We start from the raw sequence: 16,424 nt of genomic DNA on the forward strand, positions 1-16,424 counted from the left end.
AGGTGAGAACACAACACAGAATGCCCTTAGACACTTATACACATCATAACATTACACATTATATGCTGCTCAGTGTACTTCAACACGGTCCCCCCTTTTTAAATAATCTGGCCGGAGGGGAGTGAAGGTAGATGGACTTGCTCAGGATTTATGAAAAAGAGCACTGGTATATTCTGAACGAGAGGACAGACTGCATCATGAAGGTTTTTGTCATCATACTATAGAAAGATATAGCCTAGTAGTGAAACCCCTTATGGAATGGAAGCCCATCAGCAGCAGAATGGTAAAACCAGACTTAATGGACAACACAAAAAGTAACTGATTCAATGTTATGCTCCCACAAATTATGCCAAAGACAAAAGAGTATGACTTCTACAACACCCTTCAATCTGAAGTTGAAAAAACACCCACCGAGGATTTTCTCCTCGTCATTGGAGACCTTAAAGGAGTACCATGGTGATTTTCACACTTTCTCGGTTTTATGTGGTATTTGCACAAGAGGCATTGAAGAAACACAATGAGCAAAGTATTAAATATGTCCGTTCTGTATTTTTGGAGAAATATGCGTTTTAAATTCATCGTCCCATTTTCAACCGGTTGAGAAAGTTGTCATTTTTCTACGTCACGAATACAGTAACCACTCCTATTTCCACGCCCCGTAAAGAAATCTGACAGGACACACCGTCCTGCTGTTCAGACAATGCAAATATTTGACTAACGTTAGGTTCACTTAAATTAGAGTTCCTTTAGATTATTTCTGGTTATATTCATTTAGCTAGCTAGCTAACGTTAGCTAGCTAGGAGGTTTGCTTTCATAAGGCAATGTTATCGATAACGTTAGCTTGCTAGTTCGCTTTAATGAGGACGTTATAGTTGTGCTTTTATCTTAACTTGGCTAGCTAGATAGCAAAAATTGTAACTGGATACAAGTCAACGTCCTTACCTTAGCTATCTATCGATACTTGATATACTACTAAGCTAGCTAGCTTGTGAAAATTCAGTCTCCCAAAGAGAGCGCGTATCATGGGGGTAGCTATGGTAACGGGGAACGGTCTGTCAATCATAGCTAACTGACAGTTCTCATTACCACGCCCAGACGGTTCGGGTGAATTTTTATAGTGGGAAATTTAGGCTTAGAAAAATACGTTTTAAAGTACATTGAAATGACTGAAGAATAAAAAAATTATGCACATTTGTTTTGTTGTTGCCTGAAGACAACTGGGAAGTGTCACGTTCAACCACCATGGTACTCCTTTAACGCAAAAATTGGCTTCGAAGCATAGGGAAGCATGGTTGTGGTGAAATGCACGAAACTTGCAACCTTCTGTGTCACAAACAACCTGGTGATAGGTGGCAGCCAGCATCCACAAGCTGAAATGGTGTTCTCAGGATAGAGACAAGAATCAAATAATCAGATAATAAACCATCAGATAATAAACGGCAAGCGGAGAAGATCGTTACAGGATGTTATGGTACATAGAGGACCAGATGTTGCCAGCAACCACTATCTGGTCACTACTGACATCAAGTTAAAGGGATAGTTCGCATTTTTTAGACCCAGTTCGCATTTTTTTCCTCTGCTGAGAATCATCATCTGACAACTATTTAATAAACACATCAATAAGCCACTTGACTTATCAATGGAAAAAACACATTTTGCTACTCTTGCTAAATGCACCTACGGCACTGCCACTTCTCAGGGTTGCCTGTCGACAGGTGCACCACCAGTTTTCATTTACCATTTCCCTCATCTCACTAGATGATACAGAGCCAGCAAGTTACGAGCGCACTCTTTCTGCCCTTGTGCTCTCAATCTCTATAAGCTCTTCATCAGTATATTCAAGTTCAAACATGTAGGCCTAAACCTCAGCATCAGTTATAAAATGAAAGCCAGTCATTAGTCATCACTGCAAAGACATATTGAAAAGCTGCTCCCAGAAATTGGATCACGAGCTTGCTTAAAACAATGAAGCTACAGGCCGTTGCCAAGCAACTGCTAGCATGATCAGCGGTCATGCAACCAGGGATAGAAACGGTCATAATTTACATTCGCAGTAATAAGGTAAGCGGTCAAAAACACTTTTTTTTTGTTTTTCCATGTTGGCATGTTTTGATTAGCCTACAAAATATATATTTATGCAAGTAAATAAACATATGACAAATTGTGTATTTAAGTTTGGCTTAATGTTAATGTGTTTATTAAATAGCTGCCGGATGAATATTCTGAGCCCCCATTAAATCAATGTCTTTTTTTGTTGTTTTTTTTTTTTTTTTTTTTTTTTTTTTTTTTTTTGAGCTGATAAGCTGTTTTCAGGTTTAGGTTAGCTATAAACAGAAATGATTTTCTCTGCATAGAAATACAGGCTACTGCACAGAAATACAGCAAGCCAAAGTTAGATTTTTAAAAATGCATGAACCCATGTGAATGTTATTGTGCTCAAGGATACATCCTTTATTTAAAATAACACAACCTTTTCAGGATCTTTTTCTTTTATAAGGCAATAAAGCATAAAAAATACAGGAGGTATTCAAAAAACCTCCTGTACCTGGGCTATGATATCTAGTGTTCCACACCTATCCAAAATCTATCCAAAAATGAATTAGGCCTAAATACATTATAAAATTGCAAAAGTATTGTGAGGCCCTGCGGTACATATAACTAAATATGCAATCATTCACTATTGTATGTTTTTCTGTACTCTACAATATGTAATCTTTTGTTGCACGAGGATGGGATGAGATTTTACAAATGTTAGGCTACTATTTATGATCCCCTTCCAAGGGAAATTTTATTAGGATCAGCACACAGTAAATTAGAATTTCCCATGCCCTAACTGACAAGTATAGCCCATGGAGATACTAACATTATGTACCACATTATGTACAACAAGACTGCAAGAAAATAATATTTCACCATCGGTAAAATGTTGGCAATGTTCAGGCTTCAAGGTAAATTGACGCATGAAACATAACACAAGACTGAGGCACCTATGAACGATTACACTAGAGCATGTGAAATCCCTCCATTAGCCCAAAACTCTTGGAAAACACCCAACTTCATTGTTAGTGGTATGAATTCTAAAAAAAAAGCAGGCCACTACGAGCTACTACACTACACTGACACTGCCCAATGCACAAACAATGTCGCTAGGCAAAGAGCTAGGCCTGTTAGTTAACCCCCAATAGAAATGTGCTGAGCGTTATTAACAAAGGCTAACAGTTCTCGCTTACAAACAATGTGAATATAACAATAAATTAATCACTTTACACACAACTTACTGTGCAAAGCACTCCAAAGTGTCAAATTAGTCTTTATTTAAAAGTGGCATAACATGCATGTCCATGAATTATCAAGATCCAACATAATTAGGCTATGACACTCTGTTCATACTTCTTATTCAAGAACACATATTTTAACAATGCAAGTCAAAAAAGTGTGTAGCTATTTATAATGCAAGAAGCATCGTGTAGAGAAGTGTAAAGCATGCTGTCATTGGACTCTGGAGCAGTAGAAACACATTCTCTGAAGTGATGAATCACGCTTCAATGTCTGGCAGTCTGACAGACGAACTTGGGTTTGGCGAATGCCAGGAGAATGCCACCTCGCCCAATGCATAGTGCCAACTGCAAAGTTTGGTGGAGGAGGAATAATGGTCTGGGGCTGTTTTTCATGATTTGGGGTAGGCCCCTTGGTTCCAGCTAAGGGAAATCTTAGCCTCTTTGCGCACATGGCAAATCTGGCCAATCCTTGCCCATTTAGGGGTAACTATTTAAAGCTTTATAACTCCGGATGTGAGCATCACAGAGACTTGAGAAATGGCTTAAATGAAGCAAGACATTTGTACCATTTATAATCACAATGTAAAAATAACTTTATGCACTAGCCACTGTGTCTGGTAGATTCTCAACTTCTACCAGTCACTCACCTTTTTTACCAGCCACTTTTTAAAAATCAATATTAAAGCAGCGGCGAAAATTGGTGGGGCGCAAAACTTTAATTTAAACTAATCATTGATCTCATTAATTTTCCTTTATTATCAAGCATGCCACCGATCAGACTAATCAAATGGCAAGTAGCCTAACACAGCGTCTTCATACCGTGTTAGGGGGATTAAATCATAAATTCAATCTATCCGTTACAAATCCGTTTTAATCACCAAGTAGGCTAGTCTACACTTAACAAACAAGATACACCAGTCTGTTATCTACCGTGTTAGCTTACAGAATAACCAGCAAAAACAAAACCTGCACTTCAAGATTATTTACAATCTACGCATTGCAGATATTTGCCATGAATACGAGTGCGGAGAAAGAAGTGCATTTATCCCCAAATAATGCCGATTAAAAATGTGCACAATTTCATACTGCAAATGAAAATAAATGTAGGCTATAAAGCCTAGGCTACTCGCTAAAACTGCCTATTTGGGGAGAGCAGGCTATACATGATAGTAGGTCTATTGAGTAGCCTAGATGTGGATTAATTTTATTGATACTCAAGGAAAATCAGGGGAAGTTTCCATCACTGCTTCGTGATTAAAATGAATTTTTCTAAATCGCATCATTTAATCTCCCTAACACTATGCGAAGAAGCTGTGTCACTTTCCAATTGATTAGTCAGATCGTTTGCATGCTTGTTAATCACTGAAAATTGATGAAAACAGTTTGAGATCAATGATTAGTTTAAAGGAAAGTTTTGCGCCCCACCAATTTTCAGCTCAGTCGCCACTAAAGGCTAAATATGACAGTGGCACTGGGAGCAATACTTTTTGCTAGACGGCTCGAACACCTGATCATGTCGCCACTTCTCATTGAAATATTGTCTCAGGGCCGTGACGCGAGATGGGTTGCCAGGTTACTGCCATGTAAATAATGCGATAACACAGTACAGACAAAGATTGGGCATCCGCCACTGTGGCGTGTGAGCCTCACAAATTTACTACCCACTCCGCAAAATCACCCGCATTTGGTGGGTGGCGGGTGTTAATTTTACACCCTGTTTACAATACTAACTTAGATTAGTTTATAATCAAAATTTTGGAAGAAAAAGTGCCACAAAGGCAATTGTTCAGGCAAAAAAGCAAAAATGAATTTGCTCTTTTTAGTTTTCAAAGAAATACTGAGAGATCCCATACCCTGGATCCAAAACTCCTTTACCACAAGGTCATAAAATCTGAGGGTGGAAATGTAGCAATACTAAAGATCTATGAAGCAAAGACTAAGCAGTGTACCCAGCATCTCCAAATCTATCCAAAATGTCTAAATTATGCATTGCTGTCACAACATATTCACATATTTCACTACAAATCAACTGTTCTGACTCAAGAAACTCACAGTTGCATCATTTTCAAGTGGGAATTACGTTTTCCATCAGTACAGCGGTCTAAAATATCTATGGGTCCTGAAACATATCAAAAATCTCTCAAAAAATGAATAAAATGCTTTTTGTCCATTATAAAGCATATAGGCCTAAATTATTCCCTTTATGGTGGTTTCAGATGAAATATTGCTATCAGATGAAAAAATAATGCAGAAACATTGTCACACAATGTGGTACAGTACCTAAATGTGTAATAATTAACTCTGGTATGCATTTCTGTGCTCTACAGCATCTAATGTTTTCTTTTATTGGGCCGACATCAAAACAATATTCAACCGTCCACCACGTTTTGGCGATGTTCCACCTTTCACGTCATATCTGGTGCATGAAACAAAAACTACTAAGCTACCAATGAACACTTACATTAGAGTGAGATACATCCACATTATAAAATACCACAAACCTATTTAAAGACACTCAATTTCAAAAATAACGTATATAGCCGAAATATTTTGAGCAGTAATACTTACATAGCGATGACATTCTGTGTTCAGTAGATAGAGACAGAAAATCAATGATGTAGTTCTCTCCTCTTCTGACTTACTCCAGAAATGTCAGCTAAGCCTATCAGCAAACATATGGCTTAGCCATGCTCAGAAGTCCTCAATAATAATAGGCCTAATATTTTCCAAGAAATTACAAAATCATTGTTGACATTTCATTGGGTGTAGTGTCTTTTACTGCTACCGCAGAGTGTTTTTTTTTTTTTTTTTTAAACCTTTATTTTAAACCTGGGAGCAGCCCAGTGCAACCACAATCCTCTATTGTTGGCCACTGAGCAGCTCCACTGGAGGGAGAGAACATTTTTTTAGCCAATTAAATCAGAGGATGATTAGGTGGCAAGTTTTTGCAAGAGTCAGATCTGGGATTTTAGCCAGCCATTTAGAATGCGTAAGTGAATGCGATGGAGAAAAGTTTTGGTTACGCTGAGCTATACAACCCTATTCCAAAAGCAAAATTAGACAGGTTATACAACGTTAAAAAGCTTATACTGTCACTTACTGAATAAATGAATTTTCAAATCAAGCCAGACTGTACTAAAAAGGGCAACACCGTAAACACGCGTGATATTACGCGCAGCTATTTTGGAAGGTACAGGCTTCACAAATGCACGTATAATTCACAAACGGATTGTCCAAGAGAATGTGTGACCACACAGTCTGAAAAGGGACATCTCTACACGTAAAACCAGTGGTAAGGTAGTATATTTATTCAATATTTAGCCCCAGATATTGACTGTACAAAAACATGGTATCATTTTTGAAAAATTTCTCTCGTTTATTTTGTTATTCAGTGAACAGCATTTTCACTGCTGTATTGGCATATCTTAGGCCTATTGTTGGGTTTATCTTATTGCTATGACGGAATACAATTTTTGAGTGGTGAAAGAATAGAAAAAATGTTTATGAATGCGCAGATAGACAATATTGTCCATTATGTCATGGGTGGGGGGGGGGGGGGTGTAGATGCAGATGAGACTGCAGGGAGGGGGTGCTTGTTAAATGAACGACCAGATTAATAATGGTGTCGCTGCGAAACTCCGTATTCGGCAGAGTTGTCGTGTGTCTTCTACTAGTGAAACTAAAACAAAGCGTTTCTGTGTTCAACTCCTAATTTAGCCGTAGGAGCAATGAATGTCTTTGTTGAACAATCTAGGCACGCCGGCGTTCCAACCACTAGGGGATTTGGGCTAAGTGGTTAATGCCATGGCATACACTGACATTCTAGCGAATTGTGTGCTTCCAACTTCGTGGCAACAATTTGGGAAAAGCCCTTTCCTGTTTCAGTACAACAATGCCGTCGTGCATAAAGCAAGGTTCCTTAAGAAATGGTTTTCCAAGATTGGTGTGGAAGAATTTGACTGGCCTGCACAGAGCCCTGACTGTGGTCCAACTGAGGTTGTTATAAAAGCAAAAGGGGGACCATACTAATGCCAATGATTTTGGAATGAGATGTACTCCAAGCACATATGGGCTGATGTTCAGGTGTCCACATAATTTTGGCCATGTAGTGTATGTCTTTGCATCACCTATGTTTCACAGAAGCTGGCTGTATTACAAAGCAATGCTACCAATGACTTCCCACATCTGTTCAAGTAACTCCTTATTTCTTCATCTTGAAATCAGTTCCTTCAGATGTTATGTTACCTCAGAGACTAATTCTGAAATCAAGGTGTAGGCTATATAAAATCATACTGTGGGTACCCTATATCAGAGTTAATTGGTTTCAAACGAGAAGTGTCTAATCCCATCCAAAAAGGACCAATGTGGGTACAGGTGTATGTCCTAGCCCAGCACTAAGACACCTGAATCTACTTATCAAGATAATTGCTTGAATTTGGTGTTTCGGTGTTAGGCTAAAACAAAAACTTACACCTGCACACCCCTGCTGTAACGTTATTTATTTTATTTATTTATTTTATAAGAAGTTTATAATTCACATAAAATCATTTGGATAGTCAGGTGGCTGGCAAATAACCTACAAAAGTTAAAGAATTACCCCCATATGCCCACTATACCGAGAACACTAGACTAGCGTATAACTTGGTATCGACTTTGTGGCTAAAGACAGAGTTTGGTAGTTAGGAAAGCGTACTGGTTAATTAGCTAAATAGCTACGTACAACCTCATATTTGTGGCAAAAGTGATAGAGAAGTAGCTAGCTTGCCATCACTGTAGCTACACAAACCAATGATAAAGTAACACTATTAACAGCTTCCCAAATATCGTTACCTATCTTGCAGCTATATAAAAAAAATGATTATGTATATCGTCTGACTTAGCTAGCAAACGTTATATGGAAACAAATCAACTCCAGAAACAGCAGAACTCGTTCAACGGTTAGCCCGTAAGCATGTGAGGGTAGTTTGCAGATTTTAAACTAGCTGGCGTTTCCACGGATAGTCAACGTTAAATTACTAACGTTAGATAGGCTATCAGTGTGACGTTAATTAGATAGCTAACGTTATCCAACATTAAGGACACGCCAAGTTAGCTAGCCTGCTAACATTAGCTTTACACAGTAGACTGAACCACAAACTCACCGAACGCTGATAAACAGACAATTAACCTCCTTCGTTTTGTAAGACGTAGTTGTACACAATCGGCTGATTTTCCCTTGGCCAAAGAAGTAAGCCTGAAATTCCGCGCACTGTTCCTTCGGCACCACACTTCGAATCAACGCGTCAACCTCAAAACTGTTCTGTGGTGTAGCCCTTTACGAGAAACATCGGACTTCCGGTGTAGCAGGTTCTTCTTATTCTTCTTCTTATTCTTCTTCTTCTTCGGCGGTTTTTAAACGTTTTGGTACGTTAGCGCCACCTTCTAAACGGGAGTGTGCAAAAATTAGTCTCAGTATTATTTACAAATGCATCAATCATGATTCACAAAACGTCGCAAACGGGTTTTACTACCCACACACAAATACATTTCAACTTGTGTCTCGTAAATTGTCATTTAAATTTGTACTAAGCATAGGCCTACACATTTGTTAATGCATATTTTCCCTTTTGCTCAAATACCTCATGGGCCTACTTTGTACATGAAAAACAAAAATATGTTTCCAATTCCCGTGTGTATTTTTTTTGCATAGATGTAAAATGTAAAATTGGCTTGTGAAGTTTTGAATCTGCATTTGCGGATCAAGAGACACACGTGCATTCAGTGATTCTGAGACTCTGCAGTTCGTGTGGTCGGATCCTCAGACAAATATGTACCGTTCCACACACAGCTACCGATCCACACACAAATAGCTGGCTGTCTTCTATGGAGGAGTATTTCGGACAAAATAAAATAAATAAATAAATAAATTGTGTAATGTGACACAACCAGGGGTGGACAGTAACGGAGTACATTTACTTGAGTACTGTACTTAAGTACATTTTTCGAGTATCTGTACTTTACTTGAGTATTTATTTTTTTGGAAACTTATGACTTTTACACTACATTTGAAAGATAAATATTGTACTTTTGACTCCACTACATTTCTATGAAGGTTGTCGTTACTCGTTACTTTGAAGCATAGCTTTGAAGTCAGCAGTTGAATATTTTTTTCTTTTCTAAAATGTGATTGGCCACACGTTGTGTTCCTCACAGAAGAAAACCCAATCACAATAGCCTACTCCTACTACGCTGTCAGTCAAGTTCAAAGTGCTTGCTTGTTGCACCAGTGATTGAACAGTTCAATTTGAACTTGGCGGCGGTAATGATGGCGACGGCAGAAGATAAGGACGATTCTTCGCCACCATAGCCATATCTCAAGTCCATGTTTGAGATTTGTGAAATTCAAAAAGATTCATGTTGTTTTAAATGCCTGCTCTGCTTACTACATCAAACGAACTACATCGCTGCATTCAAAAACTCGCCGTCCAACCTGAAAAAGCATGTCGAGCAGGGGTTAAATTGGGGGTGGACGGCGTCCACCCACCTTTGGTAAATAAATAAATAATTTTGACCGGCAGTTTTACAAATAACTATGACAATCCAGTCCATTTTTCGTATGCTCCAGTCCATGTGTTCCCTCTAGCCAGTTACTCGCTCAACCAATCAAAAATCAGAAGAAAAAAAAACTCAGGAGGAACAGTCGTTTATATATAGACAGGCACAGAAAGCAAAATATCGTTGATTGTCTTGATTGTTTGGAAGCGGACGCGGTAGGTAATTTCATTAACGTAATTTCCTCTATGCAACATTTTAAAGAGATGAATAAACAGCCCCCACGAACGCCGACTATTATTTAGCGCAACTTAGACTGCTTGAGCAAAATCAGCAGGTTGCTGGTCAGCAGCTAAGCTAGGATTGAATATTTCCCACATAGCTACATGACGTTTACAGTGGCGACAGGTGAGCTGAAAATTGGTGGGGCGCAAAACGTTCCTTTAAACTAATCATTAGTAATTTTTCCTTTATTATCAAACGTGCCACCGATCGGACTAATCAAATGGCAAGTAGCCTAACACACAGCGTCTTCATACCGTGTTAGGGGGATTAAATCATGAATTCAATTTATCCGTTTAAAATCCGTTTTAATCACCAAGTAGCTAGGCTACACTTAACAAACAAGATACACCAGTCTGTTATTTATCGTGTTAGCTTTCAGAATAACCAGCAAAAACAAAACCTAAACTTCAATTTTGTTTACAATCTACGCATTGCAGATATTTGCCATGAATTCGAGTGCGGAGAAAGAAGTGCATGTATCCACAAATAATGTTGATTAAAAATGTGCACAATTTCGTACTGCAAATGAAAATAAATGTAGGCTATAAGGCCTAGGCTACTCGCTAAAACTGCCTATTTGGGGAGAGCTGGCTATATGATAGTATTGCTATTGAGTAGCCTATTTTGTGCATTAATTGCATTGATACTCAAGGAAAATCAGGGGAAGATTCCGCCACTGCTTAGTAATTAAAACAGATTTTTCTAAATCGCATTTATCATTTAATCTCCTTAACACAATGCGAAGAAGCTGTGTGTCCCTTTCCAATTGCTTCAGATCGTTTGCATGCTTGTTAATCACTGAAAATTAATTAAAACAGTTCGAGATCAATGATTAGTTTAAACGAAAGTTTTGCGCATCACCAATTTTCAGCTCACCAGTCGCCGCTGGTTTTATTTTGTTTCAATTCGACAGTTTAAGAAAGATGGATAAAGGAGGAAGAAAGGGAGGACAAAAGAGGAGGATGACCGATAATTTTCGTGGGTAAAAAAATTCTCAGCATTAATGACACTCAGTAAACTTGAAATATTTTATGTAAAAGCTTGCATCAATTGTATACATTCTTTTTAAAACATTGTTTTCCTTAATTACAATTATGTGCACAATACATTAAAGATGTACTATTACTAAACAATTTTCAGCTGAGACATTCATTGGTTTGTACCTTTTTTCACCTACCTCCCAGCGGATCTCAGGGTCCACCCACCTCCCAAATCCCAATTTAACCCCTGATGTCGAGGTATGTAAATGTTGGCTAACGGTAGCCCGTTTGCTAATTTTCCCCTCTTGTGTTCCCCCTGGGACCTTAATTAGGGAACACATCTTGTTTGGTTAGTTTTGGGAAGGAGGATTGTGCTGGTAACATGCTGCTGTGCTACTGCTCCTGCCATGTTGGCTACTTCCATTAAATGTATTACCTGACGATACTCATTGTAGCCCAGTTCATTACACCTTCGCCTCGACCGAGACTTGGAGAACAGCCTCTTCCAAATATTCGGGTTACAGACTGGTGGCAGCGGGTTTTTTTTAACGTTCAACATTTTTTGGGAAGTCTTACAGCCAAGGCAGTGAACTAAGATGGCGTCTTTTTCAATTAGCCACGAAGCTAAGAGTGGTGAGTGGACTTTATAAAACCTTCAGTAAACCGATGGATATTGGAGTTTAAAAGGACACCGTTATCACTCGCTTCATTCTAAGTTGGAACAGTTCAAAAGCATGTTAACAGATTCCATAATGGAAGCCTCGAATGTTCCGTTATTGAGCGAGCTAGACTACGATAGCGAAGCGGAACTCGGTACCACAGTGCAACATTCTGAAAACGCACTTTCAAGCAGCAAAACTACGAGAGTAATTCATTACAAAGTTGAACTCCCTCCGTGTTTTCACGGGGACGGTAAAGACAAAGAAAGTTTTTCTCTGTGGAAAGCTAGGTTAGAGCTTGCAGTAAATGCCTGTACGGACGTGCAACGGCAAGATTTAGCCACCATTCTCCCAACCAGGCTAAGCGGAGACGCATTAGCATACTGGCTATCTTTGCCGCCAGCCACCCACAAAAATTATGAGCAGTGCGTTGCAAAACTAAATGATGTCTTTGGAAGGAAAGAATTTTTGCTGCATTTCCAAACGTTTGTCAATGCTAGACAACGCATGCATAAAGAGCCATTGGAAGTGTACGCTGCGGAGATCACTAGACTTGTTCTGGAGGCATTTCCAAATTATGGTGAGCCCGCCATTGCCATGGAAAGATTTAGACGCTTCATAGCTGGACTTGACCCGGTCCTCCAAGCTAAATGCCATGAGCATGGTGCTACAACTTTAGAAGAAGCCCTTGCTATCGCATGTAAATGGGAACGAGCGCAAGAAGCTCTCAGAATTGCTCCCCCGTACAATGCCAGCCACATGACAGCTCCTACACTGAGCACATCCACTTCCCCATCCCAAGTGGAGCAACTGTCAGCGATGGTGTCCACAAAGACTATGTCTAATTCAGGCCAACCCTCAGAACTTATGACAATAGTTCAGCAGCTATCAGCTGATCTTAAAGCTCTCAGACTTGATGTGAATCACTTACGGCAACAGCGCGATCCTGCTTCACGCAGTTATCGTGATGATTTCTACAGACAAAGACATTACTCACCTGATTGGTCCAATTTGCAGCGTGGTAGAGACAGGCACCGCCCGTCTCCCCGCTCTTCTCCAGATAGGTATGCGCACACTCCTCGGTCACAGCAGTATAGCTCCTCGCATGCTTCCTACTCCAGCTACAACCCCTCGCCTGACCGCAGGAGACAACGCTACTCTCCTTCACCCTCATCTTCTCCACGTCGGCATGATGGCCACGACTACAGCCACTACAGACATCGGAGCCCAGACCACAGACGACACGTCAGTCCTCCCGACCATCATCGCGATCATCGTCACGAGCCGCGGCACTCCAGCACGTCGGCGCCCAGCAGATCACACAGCCCACCACCTCTGCCAAGGGACCATCGTCATCACGTCAGCTTCGTCGACGAGGACGTCAACCATCAGGGAAACGCATGGTAGCAGGTACTGAGGGCCAAGTGTCTGCTGCTCCAGAGAACAGGCCCCAACAACAAACTGAACGGGTAACATCCTATGTATTTGCAATTGTTGAGAGTACTGCAGTCCACGCTCTTGTAGATACAGGCTCAGACATTTCATTGATTAGTGAAACCTTGAGAATGTCAATTCCCTCTCTGAAGACAAAACCCATTCAAAAGTCCTACCTCCCCGCAAAATCAGTGGCTGGTGAACATCTTGACACTCTGGGTATGCTCCCTATTACCATTCGACTAGGTGAAGAGCTTTTCACCCAGAATGTCCAAGTAGTTAGGAATGCTATTCAGTCAGTCATCCTTGGATGGGATTTTCTCTGCAAACATCATGCTGTAATTGACCTGAGAGAGAACCACTTGAAATTGTATGACTGGACTGCTCCTCTCTTAAGCTACCAGCAAATGGCCCCTCTCAAGTGCGGTGCTGTGACACTGGCTCCCATAGTTGTCCCTGCCATGTCACAAATGAACATTTTGGCAAAAATTCAGCCCACTACATGTGAGCCAGAGCTCACATGCAATTACACTGGTCTTCTAGAGCCTGAAGCCCAATCTGTACCAGGTCTCTGCGTAGCACGTACCATGACTCCTGTCAAGAAAGGTGTAACCTGCATTCGTGTCATGAATCCCACAAATGACGACTGTTATGTGCCAAGGGACACTAGACTAGGAGAGTTTCACTCTTTAGTCAAACAAAAAGGTGAGGAATTCTCCATAGTGGGCAATACTGTAGCTGAACTGCAGACTCAGATCGAGCCCCAGCCATTGCCCAGTGTAGACCTCAGTCAGTCAGTACTAGACAGTGTACAGCAAGAACAGCTGAAGATGTTGATTCTGAAATATTCTGACGTATTCAGTGCTCATGACCAAGATTATGGCCGCACGGATGTTATCAAGCATAGCATCCATACGGGAGATGCTCAGCCAATCAGACAAAGAGCGTACAGAACATCACCCCACATGCGAGCAGAAATAGACAAGCAAGTTCAACAGCTCCTTTCTCAAGACCTCATTGAAGAAAGTTGTAGCCCTTGGTCTTCCCCTGTCGTTTTGGTTAAAAAGAAAGATGGCAGCTACAGATTTTGCATAGATTTTAGGAAGTTAAATGCAGTCACTGTCAAAGATGCATACCCCTTGCCACGTCCAGCAGATGCTTTGGATAGCTTGTCAGGCGCTTGTTGGTTCAGTACCATGGACTTATCCAGTGGCTATTGGCAAGTCGAACTAGACACACAGGATAAGGAGAAAACTGCATTCAACACGGGAAGTGCACTGTACCACTTCAAAGTAATGCCTATGGGTCTCACGAATGCCCCGCCCACATTCCAACGACTCATGGAGCTTGTGCTCCATGAGCTCCATTGGAAAGAATGTCTAATTTATCTGGATGATGTGCTGGTGTTTAGTCGGACCTTCACTGAGCATATCAAAAGCCTTGAGGAAGTTTTCAGCCGCTTCCGTTCAGCCGGTCTCAAGTTGAAAGCCAGCAAATGTCATCTTGCCCAAAACATTACATTACATTACAGGCATTTAGCAGACGCTCTTATCCAGAGCGACTTACACAACTTTTTTACATAGCACTTTACATTGTATCCATTTATACAGCTGGATATATACTGAAGCAATGCAGGTTAAGTACCTTGCTCAAGGGTACAACGGCAGTGTCCTTACCCGGGATTCGAACCTACAACCTTTCGGTTACAAGCGCAGTTCCTTACCCACTGTGCCACACTCCGTCCTGGCGTGCCACACTCCGTCCTGGCCAAAACCAAGTGTCTTTCCTGGGACATGTAATATCCAGTCAAGGTCTGCAGCCAGACGCAAAGAATCTTGATAAGGTCAGAAATTGGCCTATTCCCAGGACCACCACTGAAGTGAGAGCCTTTGTGGGGTTGTGCTCCTATTACAGGAGATTTGTAAGTAATTTTTCTGTTCTTGCTGCACCCCTTCATGCTCTCACACAAAAAGGTGCTGTGTTCAGTTGGTCTGGTGACTGTGAGGATGCTTTTCAATCACTAAAGCATGCCCTCACCAGTCCTCCAATTGTGGCTCATCCTGATTTCACGCTGCCCTTCTTGTTATACACTGATGCTTCACAAAATTGCATAGGCTCAGTGCTTGCCCAGATACAGGACAAGAAAGAGCGTGTTATAGCCTACGCAAGTCACACCCTCACTCCTTCAGAGAGAAAATGGTCCACTTATGACCGTGATTACTTACTGATTTAATAAGTAATTGGTTAACTGAGTAGTAGGTCTGATGCCTACTGCCTATATATATATATATATAAATTTTTTTGTCCTACTTATCTTGAGGTAGCACTTCTTGCACTGTTCTTCTGTAGCTTTGTTATATGTTTGGCACTAGTCCTGATTGTTCTGGAAACGAGGACGTTTCTTTTTGTACCAGGGGAAGACTGTAACCTTTATTTGTATCAGCCATGTGTATTATTTAAATCTTAACAATTGTCATTTTTGTAACTGGTAATACTGAACTATTTACATTGAACTCTTAAGTCTATACATTTCCATTTATACGCATATTGTATTCAGTCTTCATTAAATATTTAAGTTCCCCCTCTTGTGTTCCCCCTGGGACCTTAATTAGGGAACACATCTTGTTTGGTTAGTTTTGGGAAGGAGGATTGTGCTGGTAACATGCTGCTGTGCTACTGCTCCTGCCATGTTGGCTACTTCCATTAAATGTATTACCTGACGATACTCATTGTAGCCCAGTTCATTACACCTTCGCCTCGACCGAGACTTGGAGAACAGCCTCTTCCAAATATTCGGGTTACACTAGCATAAGGATGATGCCTGAAAAAGCTAGCTCGGCACACTGAGAAGCTAGCTCGGGACCACTGAACTTACCTTGAACAGGAGTAGTGGAGTGAATAGTTGGTAGGCTACATTTACAAAATATGATTCTGGAGTTGATTCTGCAGAGACCTGCAAGGAATTCAGTGCCTCTTGAATCAAATTAGCCGTGTCGCGGAGTAATTGTGGGAAACTTTTTCTGCTCGTCATGACCACCACTGACTCCCCGCTGGCACAACATAGTGTGCTACTGCGCTTTGCTTGCCTTGGGAATCCTATCGCTCATCGCTGGATTGCTGTAGACTGCAGCCACTAGAGGCGGGTCTCTCAGAAATATTCAACCTATCACTAAGCCTCCTGTGTTTTGTGTACTCGCTAGAGCCCGCCCTCCGAACTTTGATGGGTGACAGTGACGGTTTTAATTTCAAGCCTTAT

The 16,424-nt window shown here is 40.8% G+C and overlaps 1 protein-coding gene across 5 annotated transcripts in view; it reads right to left on the reverse strand.

The window, feature by feature from the left end:
- gtf2h1 (general transcription factor IIH, polypeptide 1) overlaps positions 1 to 8,640 on the reverse strand; it is a 284,403-nt gene extending 275,763 nt beyond the window's left edge. For 3 of the 5 annotated variants that reach the window (XR_010330029.1, XM_064335676.1, XM_064335674.1), the window contains exon 1: positions 8,421 to 8,639. The gene's annotated coding sequence lies outside the window, so the exon portion shown is untranslated. Of the gene's footprint in view, positions 1 to 8,420 lie in introns of all 5 variants that reach the window. The other 2 variants (XM_064335675.1, XM_064335673.1) reach the window with 2 other exon arrangements.
- Between the last annotated feature and the right edge of the window lie 7,784 nt (positions 8,641 to 16,424).

Source organism: Anguilla rostrata, chromosome 5 (genome assembly GCF_018555375.3).
Source record: "Anguilla rostrata isolate EN2019 chromosome 5, ASM1855537v3, whole genome shotgun sequence".
In the NCBI taxonomy this organism is placed as follows: domain Eukaryota; kingdom Metazoa; phylum Chordata; class Actinopteri; order Anguilliformes; family Anguillidae; genus Anguilla; species Anguilla rostrata.